At 36.1% G+C, this 19,384-nt stretch overlaps 1 protein-coding gene across 1 annotated transcript in view; it reads right to left on the reverse strand.

Moving 5' to 3' along the window:
* Positions 1 to 19,384, reverse strand: part of LOC126876954 (amphoterin-induced protein 1) — a 291,913-nt gene that overhangs the window by 236,725 nt on the left and 35,804 nt on the right. Inside the window, exon 2 of the mRNA XM_050639827.1 lies at positions 12,097 to 12,164. The gene's annotated coding sequence lies outside the window, so the exon portion shown is untranslated. The remainder of the gene's footprint in view (positions 1 to 12,096; positions 12,165 to 19,384) is intronic.

Genomic DNA, 19,384 nt, shown 5'->3' on the forward strand with positions numbered 1-19,384 from the left:
AATAAATGAATTTTATAAAGAGGTCAGAAAACAAATATTAATTTTTCTACGTAGAAAATGTAACTTTACGATTTTAATGTAATATATTATTTCCAACTTTCTCCATTCTGTTCGCTTTTTATGGAAATTGTGAAAATCATCCCCTGCATTTACTGTTTTATGCTCTAATAATCTTCGTTTGTATTATAGAAAGTAGGGAACCACGATGACATGGTTTCCTATATAAAATAATCCTACTTTACAATTTAATATTCACTAACATGACAAACGTCTATTAGCTACGCTGTTTGCTAGTAAATAATTTTCATACTAAGTTCACTTGTGTCTTACGTCAAACTCGACATCACGAACATATTGTAAAATTTGGTGTTAATTAAAAAATAAAATCCATTACAATTTCCTCATAATTAAAGAAGGTTAAAACCTTCATAAAAGATTCTAGAGGTCTGCTGCTTTGACGAAATTTACCTTAAAAACTTCATCATTCACGTTCTTCCAATGAACGACCGCATTAATCAACTAATTTCGCCTCAAATAACAGGTCATAGACCGCAAATTATACATATTCTGACAAAAATTCAAGGAACCGGTCATTTAATATCTAATAGGGGCGAAAAAACTTAATTACAAAGATTCGAGTGTAATTCAAGGAACGAACGTAGGTCGGTGGCGCGTTTAATTTTTAGCAGGCAGCTGGCGAATTATACAGTATATCTATCCGCGGAATTATGGTAAAAATTTTAATAGTTGGAAATATTAATGTTTCGAATTATATCGTGCCATATGAAGATTGTTGGATAGGAGCAGGTAGATGGAAACAGAGAAGAGAACGAAGAGACGACAGGAAGCTCGCTTTGACGTTTGACCGTGGCAGCTGGCAGGTATTTCGAGAATTTGCCAGACAAGTCGTCTGGGCACTTCTGTAATACAGCTTCAACGTGTAACTACAACTAGAAAGCTAGCCGGCAATCCAGCCGGAGAGCAAACTTCAGAAGTATTTCGTCCCGGCTTGGTTAATTCAGCGGTGGTGCACTGGGCGCTAGAACCGGACCACCCAACACGTGGTAATTGCCACCTCGTGGCTACCTTGCGAATATCATCGTTGCCAAAATCGTGCGAACTTCCGGCCATCCGTACACGCTGCCACAAGATTAGAGGTTACTCCTTAATGAAGGTCACCAGGCATTCACAGAACGAAGAAGACGCTTTACTTACCCCGAGCGCTTTTAACGTTAATATCCAAGAAGTGGGGAGTTTCTCCGTTTTGAAAATGGTTGCGTACCAACGACAGGAACACGGTCTACGACGCGTCCCTAAGACGCTCCCTGTCCTAGCTAAAAATTAATTATATCCAGCGGCGTCTGGCGTACATAATTCGTTACTTTTAAAGGTAAATTGCGCACAGCTGCGAGTGACGCGTCGATTCCGGAAAAGAGTTAGGTGCGATTAAATTAGTGGCGCTCGACGTCGAAATACTTTAAGCGAACGACGCGATATCTGCAAACAAGCGACCCGTTAACACGCGCTACATGTATTTTTTATCGACCCAATATGTATACGTATGAACTGGTTAGACGTCGCGACGCGCGAATCGTATTTTCACATACCGGATTCATTGCGATCCCCTCTCGTTCTGGGAATAATCGAATAACGTTTTTAACGTTAAAAGCCGCCTGGGAGTTGGTTGAGCGCAATGAAAAACCGGAAACTCGAATGTGTACCGGAGGGGGCAACGCTAAATGCGGCCCACTACCCCAGGCAAATGATGCACTGCATTATACTTGTAGCGTTCCCCCGGAAACGAAAGCATTATTCGCCCCGAATAATGTTACTTTAGAGCGAAACACGATTTCGCTCGTACATAAACTACCCGGTACGAACTGTTAATTTTCTGAACGCGTTTTACCCGCATGCCTTCCTGCCACATCCACATCCCAATCGCCGCACATTCCGAATTGTATATTCTAACTTGAGTATAATTGGTCGCGATTCCGAACTAAGAGTTTCGATATTCTATCACTATGGAAGCGGTGATTTTGAGAAAAGATATAATTCTAATGGTATCTCATCAAGAGATAATATCTGCAAACTATATAACACAAATTCACGTTCAGACGTAGCTTCATTTTACATTTTCTGTGTGCCTACGTATACCGTTATTCAACGAGCTCTTTTCACAGTAAAATTTGGACTTAAACAAATTGACAAGCAGGTGTTACAAATTACAAGTACGTGTAAAGTTTCATCTACCAATAGTCTCCTCATTATCACCTCCAACACATTTAATTATCCTTCTCGATCTCCAACACATGCCATCACCAATATTATTTTCTAAACATGAAATGTACGAGCCGAAAAGCTTGAAAAAGCATCGAAGCCAAAAAGCACAGAGGAGAGTCTGCTCCTAGGAGGGTAAATACGCGGTGGTAAAGATTAGCGAAATGTACGCACGAAAATAATTTGGATAAAGCTAATTGTATGCAAATGATACGAGGCCGCTCGGCTTTATAAGACGGGTAAGGGCGTAGATGAAATTGAAACAGCGCAAAGTCTGTGTGTACCGGTATTTGGCCAACGACCGGAAATTACACCGCCACTGTTTTCCTAATTTCGGACACGAATGAGATACCCAGTGACCACTGATACGGAGACAGCACCGGTCCTCGTCATAAATAATCTGAGCTACAGGCGAATGCGTGGCTCGAGTCAATTTAATGGAACAAATAACAAAGCCAGTCGCATATACAAGAGATCTCGAAAGTTTCGTCTCGACAATTTCCTCGAAACGAAATAACGTCGACTGATTGCCACGCGGTTATTAACTCATCATATTTCTGCCAATGTGCAGCACGAGGTATGTTCACGATCGAAGAAATAACTTTCGCCACGAACGAATTAGATTAAATTGCAGTGTTGCCCCCGGAATCCGGCAATATCAATGAATGCGAAATAGTTCCTGGAAGTACGTACATTCTTGTTTATAGGTCACTGAGTATTTTCATTTATAAAAATAGGTCAGTAGTCAAATAATGGTATGATTTAAATTTGCTTATGACATAGGTTATTAATATACTGCGGACTTTTATGCATTTATGGAGAATTTGAAGATGCAGAAGTAGGAGAAGAAGAGTAGAAGATATAAAAATATATAAAGAAATTTTCCATCTAAAAAAAAATTTGCATAAATATCTAATGGCGACAAATCCGATAAACGTGCTGACAATTACATTCATTACGTCCAATTCAACTATTTGCAAAATATTCTCTGTGTAATAGAATAAACCGTATATGAATAATGAACCTACATGTCAAATACATATTTACAATTTTGATCATTAAACAAAGAACTGGCTGCCATTTAAGAGAATTAAAAATCGACGTTGAAATTTCGAAAATAATAAGCGACAGGAAAAGATTAAATTATGGTTTCTTTCGGGCTATGAACTCATTTAGCTAAATCAATCAGTTGTAAAATTATCATAGAATTATTAAAATGGTTCTAATTATGTCTCACGCTGCATAAGCCATTAATTACGGGCCACACCCCAACATCATTAAAATCCGGGCGATTTGCATCGATGCAAATGGCAATTACAATAATGCAAATAATATTTAGCGTAACTATTTTCCCCAGACACATTAGGCATCATCACGCATCGTCTCGTTGCTATTCACAGATTTATTGCATGCCAGCTAAAGAGCCGTGCGTACGTACAACGAGCGAGTAATGTTTAATCAATTAAACCAGGAATTTAATTTCAATTCGGATATCGGTAGGTAGAAGTTGCTCCAATTATCTCGAATTAGTTATCGTCACAAGAGCGTGATACATGAGAATCATTTAGAAATCCAACCGATTAAGTACATTTTCTGAATATTTATTATTTTTAATACCAGTAAACAACTAATGTGTTTCATTTTGAGAACCACATTTCCATCCTTTCCTATCACTTGTATTTCTGGAAATTTTCAAGTAAATTTTTAATTTTTTTAATGACAGTAAAATTTTTTTCACAACTTAGTCTTAATGGAGTTAATCAGTTTAGCTTCTGCGTGGCATATCATATTGCATATGAGTATAATTAATTATGTCAAGGCATACCACTCAAGAAAAATCGAGAAACATAAAAGACGATTTTAACGAGCATTGGCGACGAAGTTCAATTTAGAAATTAGTCACTTTACAATTCATGACTCGCATTTTCATGCACGCTCGTATCTATCCGCAACGGATTCATCGGCAATTGCTACTAATTATCAGATCGAATCCACGTACTCTCTGAAACTGACGTAGGTTACCGAGTGGAAAACTTTCGCATTTCAAAGATGAATCACCAAGAATGTAGGTCGAAGACCTATTTTGCGCTTTTCGCCTGTCTGTCGCTTTATCGATAACGAAGCAGATGGCAAATGTCGATAATATGCGATGCGATTGGTTGGGTATTTCTTTTCAAGATCGTATATCTTACGCCTGAATTATTACGCTTCGATGCGACAAATTTTGTTCGCATATGATACTGAAAGCAATATCGTATAATATTCACTAGTAAAAGTCAATAATAGAAAGATTTTTATATGTACTCGTAATTGCATTAAATTGCAACTAATTAAAAAAAATATCCTAGAAATTGTAGAAAAGTTCCATTTTCTAAATACAAGTACTTCATATTTAACGCTAGTAGAAACTTTCGAATGGGTTACGTTTAAGGACAATTAGTTTCGTCGAACATACAATTTACACTACTTAGAATGTATCATACTTCACACTCGTTATTTATCTAAGAGCTAACGCCAGTCGCTTAATTGACCAATTAAACACTAACAACGAGAATCGGAATAGTACGTGTCAATAAATATCACATAAGCAACGAGTAATTTTGACAGATCTAAATTTTGCAGCATTTAATCCGTGAGTAAACGCATCGATTATTATGGTAATTCTAAACTTATATTCGTAAAATTTGTATTTATTCGACAAATACAATGTCCTATATGAAGAGTAAAGTAAATAAGTGCAAGAACTTTAGCATAAGACTTTTAGTTAGTACGTAAGTATTTAATTTTATACGTGAAGATGCAAAATAAAAAATTAATGATAAATTCATTTAAAGCACGTATGTAAATTGAGATTTTGTGTGAATTATTTGCCTGTGTGAGTTATTAACATATAGTATAGGATAATGAAAAGCAGATCAACGGTGAATTGAAGCAGATAATGAAAATCAGATTAACAGAACCATGGGGAACCAGAATTTTAAGGTATAACCAAACCATTCACCTGTAATATGTACATAAGTATTATATTATATGTTAATACTTAGATTATTAGGAAATAAATAGATATACCTATACAATCAATGAGTCTATCTCAATACAAGTCAATGTTGATTTCGTCATATTCCTTAACATTCCCTTAATAACAAATTGAAACTACCGCCTTATTCCTGAAAATTCTTCAATTGCAATTAATCTAACCAATTAGTCTAAAAAAACTTCATATCTTTTCTAGTTCCAGCGTTAGAAATCTTGGTTGATAATAATAGTAAAACCAATTAATCTAAAAAATTGAAAATCTTTGCTAATTTTAGCGTTAAACCACTGCAATTAAAAACAAAAACCTCACAGAAACGTTGATCAAGGGTCGAGGGAAAAAGCCGTAAAAAGACAGGTCCAACAGCGTGGCGGGTGGACGTTAACATGGATAAATCTGCGGACCGGTGGCGCTTTCTTTCCCTTCGTACGCAGCTCATCGGAATAGCCGTTCGCAGACCCTTGTTTCCGGCTGGCGAAAAATCCAAGCATTCCGGCCCGGTTCCCGCATTCCAGTGTGCCTGCATTTCACTCTGTCCATGTAAATCTCCGTGCCCTACGCTCTTATCTGGCCACGGATATAAAGCCGGCCCTCGTTGCAGCCCAGCCACTCTTACACCCGGCGTTAAGGTGACAAAGTGGAAAAACCAGTCGAGACGGGAATGAGGGAAGAGACGGTCGTGCAAGGGCGTCCAAAACGTGCCATTTATTCCGTGTAGAGAACAGTACCACGAGTGCACGGCGAAGAAAACGAATTCGACGACCAACCACCCATGTTGGCAACCCTCGGCTACTGCGACAGCAGTTTCGTGTTGTCGAAGAAGGGAACGAGGGTGTACACCCGAATGACGGCAGTCTGGCATCGTCGAGACTACATGAAAATCCCATACTCGTAGGGTAGTTGGTAATATTTTGAAAGGCTACCAGTTCGTGTCGAAATGAATATTGTAAGAAAATATATAGTAGATACTAAAACAGCTGTAAGTGGATTGGTCAATACTTATGTAATATTTCAGTATCACGTACAATTTAATTAACAAATTGCTTATAGAGTTTCCTTGATTCTAAGACCTTCGTTTTAGCTTTACTTTAACCCCTACTTAGGCAAACAAAAGGTCAAATCAAATGCTAACAGAATGCCAAAATGATAAATGATTATCCAATAAGTGCGCAATTAAATGTATAACTTTAATATTTGAAACTTCTACATATAAATTTTTAATGAATTGCTATCTCAAGATTATGATGTTTTCACTAGACAATGAAAAACGCAAGTATCTCTTGAAATATTTATTATTTGAGAAAATGTTCGCGATAGAAGATACAGATTCGTTCATAAAAACATATGGTTTCACCAATAGGTAACGCTAAAACGTGCAAATAATAAGACAAGGGTGGCAGAAGGTGTTAGGTGAACCAGTGGAGAATTATTACCTTCACCGAGTCACCGATCCGTCCTCTTGCCGGAATAGCAGCGTAATTTGCACTTGTTGCCGTAAGCGCTCGCGAGAGGAACAGAGAGAAAGAGAGAGAGAGACAGACAGACAGAGAGAGAGAGAGAGAGCCGCTTTATTAAACTCTCGGAAACTGTTTCACTTAAAATTACATTCAGATTAGTCGGAGATAAGTGGCTGGCCGACAGCATCGGAATTCGGCTGCAAGGTGTAGAAACAGTGGCCTGGCCCACGTTGTTTGTGCAGCGAAACGTATATGCACCGTCGAACTTGGGAGCGCAACGGTTATCCGTTACACGCTTAATTATATCTGGCTACTGATAAATTCCTAGTACCTCTCCATGGTGCTTGCGTTGTATCATAGAGGATTGCTTCATAGAGAGAGAGAGAGAGAGAGAGAGAGAGAGAGAGAGAAAGAGAGCAGCGAGGATTTCAAGATTTCGCGTGACGATTTTAATCATTCATCCCTGATGTTAAAACGAGGAAGAGTTTTTTAATGATAAAATAAATCATTTTGTGAGACAGTCCTTTGACTGAAAAACAGAAAAGAGTGATGATGTTGGAAAAGCTATTTTTTGAATTTACTTTAGAATTTGCTATTATTTATGTCATTCTTTTGTCATAAAAGAATTCATAGAGTAAGTATATAATTTGTTTTCCTGAGAATTGGATATTAACTATGTACTTACGTAACAAAATTGAGAAATTCAGAGCAAGTGGACTAGATCAGTTTGTCTTTTAAGAGGCTGGTATCTTTTAAATTGCGAATTGTCGATGATGAAATCAAGTCAGCTTCTTAGCATAGGAATTTCTCTTTTAACAAATTGAAGACTGAATCACAAATAATCTCTTTCGAAAGGAGAGAATTTCAAGTTAGCCAATCCATTCTCTCCCTACATTTGAATATCGAATAGAATGTCGTACGAGAAATAAATGATATTGCCGTAACCAAGTATAAAGAGGCCAATAAGATTCTTCCACTGAAACAGTAAAAACTTTGTCAAGCGCTTAACTGTGTCACTTTCGTATGATCGTTTTGTTAGATTGAAAAAAAACAGATAATTTATCCGAAAAGTTGGTAGCGTTGCGAAATGACTGGCACTCGGCGAACCAATGTAATATCTTGAATGTCTGTGGCATGACGTACGGGCGAAGAGCCACTGTGACGGGAAAGCGATTATTTACAGCCAATCAGAGGGAGAAACCTATCTGACGGACAGACGCATAAACGCTTGAAGATCACATCGAATGACACAGAGGATAATCGAACTGACGAAGCACGATTGATAGAACGACGCGTGACGTTTAACACCCCGGTTAAATGGAAAGCTCCTGTATCGTTGAAATTTCATACCATAAATGAAATGCATCCTTCGAAGATGCTTAATCTGTATTCAACGAATGAATATTTAGAATAAGAATTACAAGCAGCTATAGAAAAATTTCTCCTGCTTTCTCACATTTACGTATTTGAAAATATTAATCACGATAATTAATTAAATAACAATTTGGAAACGGTATTTACAAGCTTTACAAGCAGAAGATTCAATACGTTTGAATATGATCTATTAATGCATATGCATATTAATTAAACAAAATTATAATTTCAGAGAAGCCGCGCAGTCCAACTATATATATTCTTTAAATATCTTTAAAACACAACACAGTATTTATAGATTATCAGAGAATATATGAAATAATTGCTGGAAAAGTTGTTAGGTTAGTTTCCTCGATTACGTTCGATGCTAAAACAAGATAACGTGGAACCTCTTTTCATTGTTGGATACAAAATTCTCAGAAGCGAAGGTAATATTGTCGTGCGATCGGAGCGCAGAAATACAGAGAATTCTATTTTCAGCAACAATGTCGACTGCAGAGACCTATCCGATAAGTTCATCGAGTGATCCTTCAATTTGCTCGACCGTTCACGAGTGGACCTCGACTGGCAATGTAAATAGCCAGGAGTACCGGAAGTCACGATATATCGGTCGTGCTTGATGATTACGGAATTTGTATAAACGACGTCAGCCGAGACTCTTAATTAAGAATTACTCTAAAATTATTTTAAATATCTCCAAGTACTCTTTTAGTCCAGGCCAGAACCCACTTTTCGTATTACTAATGTCATTCGAGACGATTGGCGCATATTTGGAAGATATTACCACGTTGTGTCTGGACCAATTCAAACTGGGCTATTTATGATACACAGTTTGGCTTCCAATAACGACGATCGTTATGCAAATGCGTTACTTCATCGCGCAACATATTGAGGACGCACCTTCGTGCCATTACGGTGACTTGTCTGGGAAGAAAAATTACGTATTCGACTATATATATCGTTCGCACACGCGGTAACATGATGACACTGGATATGTGAGTGTTCAATTTAATAGATGGTAATAGGATCGATTATCTCAGAATTACTCTTATAATACACGCTTCTTGGATAATTAATCCTTGGTATCCGATTCGAGAGGTTCACCGAAGCTGCACCCATGAAGTATATCAAGTACATCAAACGAGAAATGTCTATAATACCTTTATGAATTAATGCACTAATTTCTATTATCAACATTTGTACGTCTCCCGAACCGAATATTTAATTAATTTTGATAAGTGATTATCCTGACAACAAAGTCATAAAACAACCAATGTCTGTTTGATCTCTCATTTATTTCATTACATAAATGTGTATTAATAACGACATATGATTATTATTCCGTTCGAGTCGGAGTATTAATATTATGATTTCTTTCCAGTCTGAATCTCGCATTTTTTACGATTATAACTAAAAAAAGACAGTAGTTGTACAGGGTCATGGTTGACGAAGATGAACTAGTGTTTTATTACGAGGTAGTCGTATACGCAGTATCGATAAAATCGTTAGAGGCTCGCGTGACGACCCTCTGTGACACCTATTATTCGCGTTTATTAGAACAAGCTTATTCGAATGTGTATCGTTGGCAAACATTCATTGTTACCGCCATAACCAATCCATAAGCTGAATTACTTTCGGATAAATCGACTGGGTGTCATTTTGCGTGTATAGCAGCACCATTTGTTGATATAAATCAAGTTATCAGGTAAAAACGTGAAAACTTTGTTAAATATCCTGTGTCACGCACGCAATGCCATCTAAGATTAATTTCGAAAATTTTACATTGCGTATCGGCTGACATTTTTATATTAAGTATAAAGCGGAACGAATGGCGTCACGGCGTATTCGACGCGTTTCAACGTTATCGGAACAAAAATAAGCTTTACAGGCTGCACGCTGTGTATCTTATGTTACCCACTACACATTCGCGACGAGATGCATTAATATCGTTAATTAAAAATGCTAAGCCGTGTCGGTTTTCGCGTGTCAACAGTGATAACGGGAAGACTAAAAGAAAACTTGTACTCTGTTATTAACATTGAGACGGCAATCTAAACGAATTTTTAAATGCATCCACAATCGCTGCACGAATCTGGTGGCTAATCGTTTCAGTGTTATCGAGCAGATTGCTTTAATATTTTACACATGGTTTGTAACGTGCGACTAGTGGGAAAATCACGAAATCCATTCGGCTTGTTACAGTACGACAAATTGGTATTTTAGAGAATGATTAGACGTTCCCAAATTTCGAGAAGCATTTGCTAAGCACTCGAATATAAAAAACGATTTACAAATTTTTAAATTTTACGAAGTTGCAAAGCATTCGAATACTTTTTAGCAGAATATTTAACTGACATCGCTTCAATTTCACTTGGTAATTTCACTGTCATCACTTAGATTTTGTAAGAATAAAATCACTGCTAGATTCATACGTATACAATTACATCGAATTCGTATTCAAATATACTCGAGCCAACATTTACCGCTTTAGAGGAATATTTGCACGCTAAAATTTACATCGGCGAAATTCTAATGCGTTGGGCAATTAATCCATTTTCAATACGAAAATCTACACAGCATATTCGTGTGTAAGTATTCTAAATAAATCGCTTCCTTAAATGCATCTCGTTGACGTAATTAAATCAGGTCGATATACAAAATTTCAAGATTATGACCTTTACTTCGAAATAATTTAGTAAAACGATACGAAATTTAAAAAATATATCTCTTATCAAAATATATCTCACGTATCGTATCTATCGTATAAAAATATACAAACTTATGCATTAACCTGATAATATAACGCGGTTAATTACACGCATTAAGACCGAAATTAATCGTCTTTCGATTGCGATGAAAACGAGAACAAGCAACTAGATTATTTCGAAGTTTCTTTCATACAATATCAGTTCCGGAAGATAATATTGTACCCATCGAGTCGAATGTATTTCTATCGAAAATTGAATCCATCATTGTGCCGGAAATAGTATTGTGCACGCGGAAACAGCTTTCATCCCTCTCTCTGTACACTCGACGTTCCTATTTTGTTTTTTCCCTTTCCCTCCTTTTCCCCTTATTTTTATTCCGTTAACATCTCTTTTTCCCCGTGACAAATCTTTACCGTCTCTTTATGAAAATACGATACGTATATATAAGCCTATAAGGCGTTCCTCGCACGACGAACACGATGATTCGAATCTTGAATGTTTATAAATCAGTTTACCCTAGAGTTTCTGCGCGATTTTTCATCGGCCGTGCAAGAAATAACGATGGAAACGGTTAAAAACGAACGCGGGTCAGAGGTTTAGCGAGCGAAAATACCGAAACGGAGGGGGATAGGGAGAGAAAGAGAGAGGTAAAATACAAGCAACGGTACGGGAAACCAATATCATGCCAACAAAATCGATACCGGCTAAATAAATATTGTTTGAGAGGCCACCGAATTGACAGTGAGCCCCGACGACTGCACGAATGGAATATTTATTCCGCGGAACTAGGGAATGAAAGTCGCGTCGGGAAACCTACGGCAGACGCTTTGTATCCTTATATGTGAAGTAAATTGTGTTATTAGTGTGTAATTGTGTAATTGTGAAGTAAATTGTGGTATTATTTATCAGGATCAACTAATAGTAGCGAAATTAGGCGACGTTCAATGTGAGGAATAAATTTTGTGGCCAGTCGTGAGAACGAGGGTTAAAAAAAAATATTGTTAAACAAAGTTCTGATAATTATATCGCGGATTTTTATGCATTCGTGTAAAGTTCGAAAGTTGCATATAACATGCAAAATTACATAAAATATACAAAGCAAAATACTCGCATAATTTCTAACAAGTGAAAATATTGATAATCAAAGTAAAATGAAAAATTCCTTATGAATACTAATATGCAATGAAAAGATCTTTCGAGTGAATGTCACCGAAATTAAAATGACAAATTTGCTGAAACTACTCACCTTACGATGCATAACTTCGAAATGAATAAGTCCGAAAGCTATGATACTCCATCCTTCGTGGAAAGCACCTGCAATAGAAAGAATAGCGTTAGCATTGACAATAACTGGGGCAAAAATAGATTATTAGCTAATTGGCGCGAATTGTCACGAATTCCCGGTGTAATTACATGTTTTATTTGAATTGAAGCCGCGGGCTTTTTCCATTAATTCGTAAGGAATCTCTTTCCTCTGCTTGTTTTTTTTTTTTTTTATTCAAACACTCGATACATCGGCTCGTTGACAGTTTTCGCCTGTCTGTTTTCCATTCTTTTTCTGTTGTAATCGACGGACATGGTTCGCAGTTAACTCGGTGTAGGATGATCAACTGCACGATATCTCGCGTGAATTCGTTTTTTGATCACAGGCGATTCAAAGGTCTGAAGCTTTTTGTATTTAGATCTATCGACTGCGCATTTTTGTGTCCCTGGATTTCGAGCCGGTTAGATTCGGCAACTCCGCAACCGATAAATTTTTTGCGGATGGAAAATAGACCCGATATACAGGGTGTTTCGCGGGTCCATAATAGATTGTTTCATGAAGATGATTTAAGGCACGAAAGATAAATACAAGGGAATACCAAACGTTCTTCGATGCTGTATATATTCTTATAATATCGCGCAGGTGTAACATTTTATCGTCGATAAACGTGTATTTTAATCCATTATTGGAGATAACGTGCGAAAAATTCTCCTCAAAAATTCTTCTTTCGAGGAAAATTGTATCTAGATACAACCACCTCTGGGATGATTTGTTTAAAGGAAAAAGAATGATTTACTTTTTACCGAGTTATGTTTTATTCATTTATTTATTAAGCTCAGTATAATTAAGCAAAGTGGAAAAAAATTAAAAAATTTTAACAGCACTAAAAAAGATGTATGATCTGTACATTTTTCGTATATGTTCTCTGTTATATTTTTTATGTTCCCATATTTCTTTTATTCATTAAAAATACATTACATATAATAAAATAATTCTAGATTACTATAAAACATGTAAGATTAACAATAAGAGAATTTTTAAAAGGGGCTATGACTACGATATTTAGAAATTAGAATTCCAGGGACACAAGCATATACATACAGCATATTGAATAGTTGCAATGTAAATGTTTCTGTGTATACATGTTTTAGGATAAGTCTTTTGAACTGTAAAAGGGAATTTCTAGAGAGTATTATCACGCTCGTCATGCTTGCTACAAAAATTTTTATGAAATGGCTGTTACATTGAATATTCAAATAGGTATCTTTCTTCCGAATATCTACAGGAAGAGAAATACCCAATTTAGCTATGAATCTAATTGATAAAATAAATTACGCTTGCAATATCGATTGAATGAAACGTTTTGTGTTTTAATATTTGCTCACTGTTATTGTTGCATTTGGTATCTAGAGTGGAAAGGATGGAGAAGTGAAGAATAATATAAACTGTTTCGCTATTGGACGATCCATCGTTTCGTAGTTTCGTCGAAACGTTTCGTGTACACGGAGAAAATATTCTTTGCGGACAGATGGAAGTATCTCCAGCAAACGGAGCAGTATTTTCTCCAGCATGAAACGCAACGAAAACTATGTTTTATCACGTCCAGATTATTACGATGTGCCAGCGCATGGATGGCCGAACGCTCCTCAATATACGAGAACGTTTTGAATGTCGACGACAGACTGGGGAAATAATCTTTGAAGAAACATCTTTATTTCACCTTTATAAACACTTTGAAAAAAGCTACCGCGACTTTTGTGATACAAATAATCTGGCTTCTTTTTATCAAGATACGAAGCTGGTTTTGAGTTTTCTTAAAGAGATTTATAACAGTTCATCCCCAAAGTTTGTGCGAATAACAATTAAGTCTAGTTTAGTTTAGTCAAGTCACCTAAATTCGAGCAAACTGAAACGACGTTGCTAGTGTGAACTTGTGATTTACATGGCTTGAAATATCCTTGCAAGTTACTACCCTCATGAATTCAAATAACTTGGCTATTTTCAACTATGCTTCGTGGTATAATTAAAAAATCATTAATTATCGAGATGTACTTCGATTAGTTTTTAATATAAATAAATTAGCTGAAAAATTGATAACTGATTAACTAGCAAATGAACGATGAAAAATAGAAAAGAAGAAATTAATTTACAGTAGGATAACTTTGAAAGTATAATATCCGTAATTGATCGATGAAATTTTCTGCACTTTATTGATGCGTAGAGAAAGTATTGACCGAATAAGCGTTTGCCTTATTATGATTCCCATAGCGAAATAGTGATCGATCAGGAATTAATTTCTATGTTCGAAGAATACTAATTCGAGGCCAATTTTCTCTGTACTTTGTCTTCTTTAGCTATAGAAGGATACCTTCTAACGATCATGAATAGAAAGGCTTCTGTCGTTTAAGAGTGGAAGAAAAATTTCAAAGTAAGGTAGTTAAACGATAAATCATATAATGAATAGAATCGATCAAACGTTTTAACGTTATTAGTTAAGATCTTGTCACGTATGATGGATTATTATTAAAATGCGCGTATTATTTAAAAATCAGATTTAATTGGCTCGAATTAAAATATTCGTCGTGTCTAAATATTCATCCTTATTTAATAGCATTTCGATATTGCAGTCAATGTTAATATTTTAATAATCCCCGTTTTAAATTTAATTAATATACCTGGATAATCGTAATTAAATCTTTAATGCAATTTAATGTCAGTTATTAATGATGTTGCTATTAACAAAGATCTTCCTCGCGCTATATAAATTATTTTCATATACAGCCATATTCGTTGTACAAATAAAACTTGTTACAATTTATAACGTAAGCATGGTTTAATTGTTATATTATGTACATTTTTGAGTTGTGGATAATGTTTTACGAATTATTTCAATATGCATTAACATGCATCAAATTTAAATTAAAGGATTCATGTAATGCTTACAACTAACTAATCAATTATTCATCCAAATTATATTATACGGAATTATATAAAATAATTCATAATGATATCATTATACAACTATTAGTCTACTATGTAACGTATCTATTGAATAGCTTGCACACTTTTTGTAGTTCACTTGTATTATGCAAGTTAAGTAAGGATCCCTATCTATTATGCAAATTCATATTCTTACGAAGATAATTAAACCTAGATAGATTGTTTTACTTATTAAATATTATAGAGATCGCTATACTCTGAATATTGTATACATTTTTGTAAATTATTTGCATTTTGCACTTTCAATCTTCTCATAAATACATAAATCTCTGTAGTCTAATTATGAGCGATAATGAACGTCGTCACATCCGACACTAACTATACATTCGATCAATTACCTAAAAAAATAAAAAAATTAAAAAAATTTTCCGATCGAAAACATTCGCAATAATCTTCAGTATGATAGGCATTAACAATTCTCGTGGTCGTGGTGCACTGCTGGTACACGCACGCGTGACAGACACGGTTAATCGCGGTGGTGGTGGATCGTCAGCGGAAACGGCGCGCACCCGGACGGCAGACGATTTATATTCCAATTCAACGGGCGCTGAAAAATTTCGGCACGAGTTATGTTCACAATCACGACACCGAAGTTATATGTCTTGAACGTTATAGAGGGCAAAGGCAGCGAGGACTTCCACGGCGCTCTTCGTAGAGACTTATAGAAGAGCCATGGAAGATGGGCAGCTTGCCAAAAGGCTGTAACACTGATCCGAAACCGAAAAAGAGTCATGTATCATCGGTGACTCGATTGTAATACGTAAGTAGCTTTCTCCGATCGACTGATCTTCGATGGCATGTTCGATTCTGTCGCGTGTATCATTGTTCGTTATGGAATTCGGAAATCGATGCTGGAAGTCGATGTTGTATTGTAATTTTGCTACGTGGTAGTAGAAATATGTATCGCGTCGGATGTAGCTATTTTGCGGGATTTTTGGAAGACATTTTTGAGGTTAGAGTAATAGTGAGTTAGGAGAATGTTTGAAAAGTGAAAATTTTAAAGGAAACGTGTATGGGCAAGTAGTGTTATCCAGTGTTGAGAAAAGCTGATAATGAATAAAAATAAAAAATGATATTTTATTCACCATTAGCGAATAAATATGCGATCGAGCAAGTATTTATCCGAACAAAAATTTATTTGAATAAGAAATTATTCGCATAAGGATTTATCCGAATAAAAATTTAATCGAATAAATCTTATTCGGATAAAATTATATATTATATACAGATATTTATGCTACATCAGGATGAACATGGTATTGAACGTGAGATATATTTTCAAGCTACATTGTCCACTTGTAATATTGACTTTTATAACCAATTTTTCTCAAATGCCAGATTAAAAAGTTTATTGCTCTTTGGTAAATTGTTCATTTGACATTTATTCGTGACAATTATTCATTTCACATATATTAATAGTAAAAATTCTACAGTATCTGGTATTTGTATATACTTATAATGTAAAAAATTATGTGGAAACAAACAATTATTCGTATTAATATTCCAATAATTCTGCAATTATTATTCGAATAAATAGAGGAAATAATTTGTTACGGATAACATGTAATTATTCTACAGATAAATTATTCGATTGATACGAATTTATTCCGATAATTATCTTCGATAAATATTTATTCGAGACAATTCGAATAATGCCCAACTTTGGTGTCACCTATTCTTCATTTAATTTGTTTGTAAGATAAATTCTTAAGTCAGATTAAGAGCTTCTCCCTTTGGTACAGTCAATATCGACATTTTTTTCAATTTATAGATCAATATATATTTTATACAGTCTCAGATAAAAGGCATGAGAAATAGGATTTAATGTATGGAAAAAAGAAACGGAATACATACACATTTCCGCTTTCCATTCCCTTGCGAGAGGAAAGAAAGAAACGAAAGTAACAATGTATCAAAGGAGACAAACTTAAATCTTGTTTTTACAAAGAAGTTATAGATCATTAAATTATAATATAAACTCCTTCTATATTCTTAGTCAGTAACATTTAGTGTGTAAAACCCAACAAGCTTCTCAAATCATTCTCGTTAAAAATTGCACAGCGAGACAGCGAGAAGTTAAAGCTGACGTCTCGAGTTATCAAACTCCTCTGTGCAACATGCTCCAACGAATCAAAAACAAAAATCAACAGTGTAAAAACTTAATACTTCTCCTTAATGCTACAAGAAGTTTCCCGTTTTCCGAACATTTGCGGACATCGCGAACCACATCTGCTAAAATTATGTTAGTTTCACAAGCAGCGGTACGAAGGCGCGTTCGAACCGAGGCAACGACAAACTGAGACGAAGAACAACAAAGGAGCAAAAAAGAAAAAAAAAGAAAATAAAGAAATGATGAGAAAAAAGAAACGGAAGAAACGAGTTCCCGTTATCGATCTATGCAACAGCAGGCCTGCATGAGAGAGAGGAATGGGACGTGAAGTTTCTGCAGTTAGCTCGCGTAAATTATGCTGGATGTAAATGAAGGAAAAAGCGAAGGGTATCGCCAGGGCGAAGAACCGCCTAACCAGAAGCTATAATTTCCGCTTGAGAAGACTCATAGCTTCATGTGCGTGCAAAAATCTTCCATCTATCGGAGTTAAGGCGTATTTGCACTTCTACGTTTCAGATGTGCGCCATAGATGATTCATTCACAGTGAATGTCAAAAGTGAAAACTGTATTCAGGCCTCGGTTCGATATTGAAATTCGTTTCATAAATTTTCAAACTATCGACGATTGAAATTGTTGACACGATTAATAAGTCGGTAGAACTGTGTGATATCCGAACGGTTGTTTCTTTGTTGCCAAACTTGTTAAGTTTAGACTTGTTGCTGTTGCTTTACTACGAACGAAGTATCCGTTCCATTCATCGAGAATATCGACTGTTCAGTCTGAATTAAATACAGATGAAAACAATCTTTACGTCTATCACTGTTGGTGAATCATTCCTGTTCTAAAGTTGTAGAGTCTATACTTGTCTTTAGAATTATTCGAGGAAGGGTGGTAGCTAGCCGGCTTGATGTGGACTCGGGGTTAAAGGAAAAAGATCGACATGGCTGAGACGAAATAAGAAACGTCGATGGAACGGGAGTGTGAAGGCATGATAGAGGGGCGAAATAGAATAAAAGATGAACGAGTGTGCAAATTTGAAGGCGATCGCCGGCGTCAGGTGCTCCATGGATATATACAATTCTCATGAACGAGGCTGGTTTGAATTCTACAGCGGTAGAGAAGCAGTAGCACAGCAGTTGCAGCCAGCATTGCTGGAGAAAGAGAGATACGGGGCCTCGGTTGGCTAGGTTGCAGCTGTGGCTGCTCCAACTGTCGAGTGGATCAACCGTTCTCCTGGTGTAATAACGAGCAGAGGGAGGAAACGCGAAACCGGGTCACGATGCCCTCAGAAATTAAACGTAACGACCGCTGTAAAGGCGTAAGACGCGAATGATTACACGCTGGAATTAATTCACGTCGAAGAATCGACGTGCTTGATAAGAACGTGTCGAGGAAGTTTCATCGATGAATACCTTGTAACGAACTCGCTTGCAGTTTTAGCTTAGCAGTAAGAAGGGGTTGCCTATGGCTGCTTTAAAGTACCCCAGCTAGGGTGGCTGCTTCTAATTCCGGCAAAGGGTGTTTCCTTTCTTCCTTTATCTTGCTTTTTTGAGGGAGAGTGGGATTTACAAACGAGACGATTCTTTTCGTCATTGTTCAAGAAGAAGATTTCTTGCGTGGATTCTTTGATGTATATAAATATAATAAATATTAAAAATATTAATGTATATAATATAAAATTATTGTGATAATATTCGAGGTTGCTTGGTCTTTTATATGGTCTTCGGTTGCTAGCTTAAAAATGTCTCTTGGTATAAAAATAGTAAAAGATGAGTTTGAATCTTGGAAGATTGTAATAAATGTAATATAATTCACTAATTACTTGATTTTACGAGAGTACATTGCGTAGAAGTAGGATGTTTAAAATATACATGGACGACGCTGGAAAACTTTCCAGGAATAAGCTGAGTGACAAACTTAATTATCTTATACCATGGCACGTTTTAAATTATTTATAATGTGTTTAAATTATGAAGAACTTCCAAGAACCGTCTTCCTGCGACATTGGTAAAAAGAAATCCAAAGCTCAGTCAAAACTCATCAACCAAAACTTGAACATTGATTAATGCAAAGTCGGGAACGAAGAAAGAAATAGCGTCTTTGCTGGTAAACCCGTTAAAGTGTAAGAACTCGCATATAACCGCGGACAGAAGCAAAAAG

Source organism: Bombus huntii, chromosome 2 (assembly GCF_024542735.1).
Source record: "Bombus huntii isolate Logan2020A chromosome 2, iyBomHunt1.1, whole genome shotgun sequence".
In the NCBI taxonomy this organism is placed as follows: Eukaryota; Metazoa; Arthropoda; class Insecta; order Hymenoptera; family Apidae; genus Bombus; species Bombus huntii.